The sequence below is a fragment of the Olea europaea genome, unplaced genomic scaffold (genome assembly GCF_002742605.1).
Source record: "Olea europaea var. sylvestris unplaced genomic scaffold, O_europaea_v1 scaffold4000, whole genome shotgun sequence".
Taxonomy (NCBI): Eukaryota; Viridiplantae; Streptophyta; class Magnoliopsida; order Lamiales; family Oleaceae; genus Olea; species Olea europaea.
Window position 1 is genome coordinate 1,836 of NW_019259601.1, and position 3,343 is coordinate 5,178.

Genomic DNA, 3,343 nt, shown 5'->3' on the forward strand with positions numbered 1-3,343 from the left:
TTATTTCATTAGCATTTATTATTTTTGCACAATAAATTTTTCAATATAATTTATATCATTTCATTCGAAAGTCTTACATAAAATATGATGTAAAAAAATTTAGGGTAGCTACGGATTAAATGTAATTTGAATTACTTTCGAATTACATTTGCTTTAAATTTTAATTTCATTTACTTCCTGGATTAAACTTCAATTTTATTTCAATTCATTTACTTTTTATATTCAATTTAATTTTTACTCACTGTTAGTTCAATATTTGTCAACGAAATAGTAAACAAAACTATACAAGTAGCGAAATTTATTTAATACAATAATGTAATTATACGACGTTTTCAAAATATCAAAATACGTATTAACTTATTTTCATTAATATTATGTTGTTTTTTAAAAAGTTATATTTAAAATTTTAACCCCACAACATTAAAAGTCTAGGTCTGCCCTTGTTCTTACAATTTGGGATGTCCAATGCAATCAATGTCGGTTGACTAAAAATAACTATAAAAAATTTAAATACGAGGGAGAACCACAAACACCCTTGACTAAATGTTTCAATCATTTAGATTTGCCGTATCCATGTTAAACAAGGATCGGGATGATGGTCTCGAATTGGTGAAAGAATGTGGCCTTAGGCCAAAGATTGTTTCAAGATGAGATTGGAAATGCAAAAAATTTGTTAATATTTTGCAAGAAAGCAAAAGGGCACTGCCTTATGTCGATTTACAAACCAAATGTAATAAGAACATCAACAAAAGTTAAAAATTTGTAATTACCTCCACGAAGTGTCTTTCTAGGGAGTCTATGCACCAAACCACTACTTTAAAAATTGATTCGAAAATGCCTTTACCACAGGCCCTAATGTCCTGTAAAGAGAATTTTTCGCGTAGCCAAGATCAAAACAAAACCCAGAGAAAGAGAGAATTATCAAATATTGGTAATAAAAAGCTGAACCTCGTCTAAGAATTTCCCATAATTACCCTTGTAACACTGGAAAGTTGCTCTGAGCTGAAAGATGTTCCTTGTACTGAGTATCCACACAAGATCATCATCATCTTCTAAAATTTTTTGTTCTAATGACACCATGTAGTATAACAGCCTCCGTATTGGCAATGCTGGAATCCACTGCTTCTTTATCATATCTATAAGAACTTTTAAAAGTAAATGTTATTAAAAAATTATTATAATTAAAAAAAAAACATATACGTGCACGGAGTGTCCCATGCACTTTTACCTTTTTTTTAATAGTAAATTTTTTATTAATATTTTATTTTAGAAAATTAAATATATCTAAATATTTACTTTAAAATGTTGAAGTTAATATTTTTTTAATCAATAAGTAACTTTTACAATTATAAGTTTTTTATTACTTTTAAATAACTTAAAGTGATTTTTTAACTTATAAGTAACGTTTTACATTCTAGATAGTGTAATTTTTTTATTAATATTTAATTTTAAAAAATTAAATATATCTAAATATTTACTTAAAATCCATCCATAGAGTGAATATTCACTCCGTGCACGGAGCCAAAAAAAAAAAAATTTACGTTTTGAAATTTTTTTCTTATTTATTTATTTTGTAATTTGTTTTGTTGATATTATAGATTTTTTTTATTTAAAATTTTTATGAATTCTTTTCTCTTTATTTATGATTGAACTTTATTTTTTCAATTATTCTTTCTCTCCGTGAAATGAGAATTTTTTTCTATTTAAAATTTTTTGCAATATTAATTTTTTTATATTTAAAATTTTTTCAATTTTTTTCTGTTGGTGAAGATAGAAATTACTGCTTTTTTTTTTTTTTTTGCACAAAGCTGATTATTCATTTTTGTCACATGCGTTTTAACATTCAATGGGTTTGAAATGAATTTGGTCAAAGTGATTTGGTTTTTTCATTATATTATAAAAAAAATATAACGTAATCTATCATCTATCACTCTTTCAAGTCACTCATTTTCCCTCCTTCAATTCAATCAATTAGCTTTCATACGAAAAAAATAAACCGTCCAAATTCTTGTTTATTTCTGTAGAAAAAAATATCGCTTAGTCCTCATCTCAATCGTAGAGAAGAAAATCGTAGAATTTGTGACGATTATCTTTGGGTATGTTCTTGCAAAGTTTTTATTTTTTGTATTTTGGTTTTTTAGTTTTATAAGATTTATTTAAAGTGTGTAGTTTTTATTTCTGTATATAGATGAAAATCTAGTTTGGCTCATCTTCCTCTACCTAGATGTGAGGTATGTTCTTCTCTGTATATACGTGAAAATTTAACTGGAGTTTTATTTTTTCTTCGATATGGCTATGAAGTTTATGTTTTTGTTTGATGTTTGCTTTCTTGTAGATTTATTTTTTATTTTCTTCGACTTTATTTAATGTAATATATTTTTTCTTTTTGTTGAGTGTGTAAAAGTTAGATAGGTCTTCCTTTCTTTAGCCTTATCTACTTGAGAAGTTTAAATTTTTCGATCATTATTTTTTATATTTAATGAGACTTACAAGAGTTTGATTTGGGTATGTTTGCAGTCTTTTTGGTCCAGTTAGTAGTGTGTTGCAATTATGTTGTTGTTTGCATTTGTAAAGAGGATTATTGATTTGTTCAGTAGTTCAAAGACGTATGTACACCCATTTGTAGTTTCTTTAAGGAGAGAAAATGTGCACAACCTATAAGGAGAAAAGAATTAAAAAGAAAAAGAAATTTATAATATGAACAAAACAAACTTAAAAAAAATATATTCTATAAGTAAACAAAAAAAAATTGAACAAATTAAAGTTACAAAAATGAAACAAAGAATATGTTAATATTATTTGATTAAAATTGAAAAAAATAAATTTTATCATAAAGAGAAAAGAATTAAAAAAATTTAACCCAAAGTAAAAAACAAAATTATAAAATGAACAAAACAAATTTAAATAAAAAATAAGGAAAAAAATACTCTCCATGGACGGAGAGAACCTCTCCATCTCCTTTCAAATGGAGAGAACTCTCTTTTCCAAAGGAGAGAATGGATGGAAATTTATTTTACTTATCTATTTAATTTTTCAATTTTTTGTTTATATTATAGATATTTTTTTTCTATTTAAATTTTTTAAATTCTTTTCTCATTGAACTTAATTTTTTTAATTACTACTTTTCTCTCCTTCAATGATTAGATTTAGTACAAAAAATTAAAACCTATTATTATATTTGTAATTTATGTTGAATTTGATTAATTTTTATTATGAGATAGTTTAATTTTTTTACTATAAAAGGAGGTGAATTTTGCTACAAAACAAATCTAATACAAAAATACTCTTTGGTCTTTACATATTACTCTCTAATCATTTTATATTATCTCCGTCTATAAATTTT

General features: G+C 24.7%; 1 pseudogene; it reads right to left on the minus strand.

Annotated features, from left to right (window-relative positions):
• LOC111387378 overlaps positions 1 to 2,955 on the minus strand; it is a 3,546-nt pseudogene extending 591 nt beyond the window's left edge.
• Between the last annotated feature and the right edge of the window lie 388 nt (positions 2,956 to 3,343).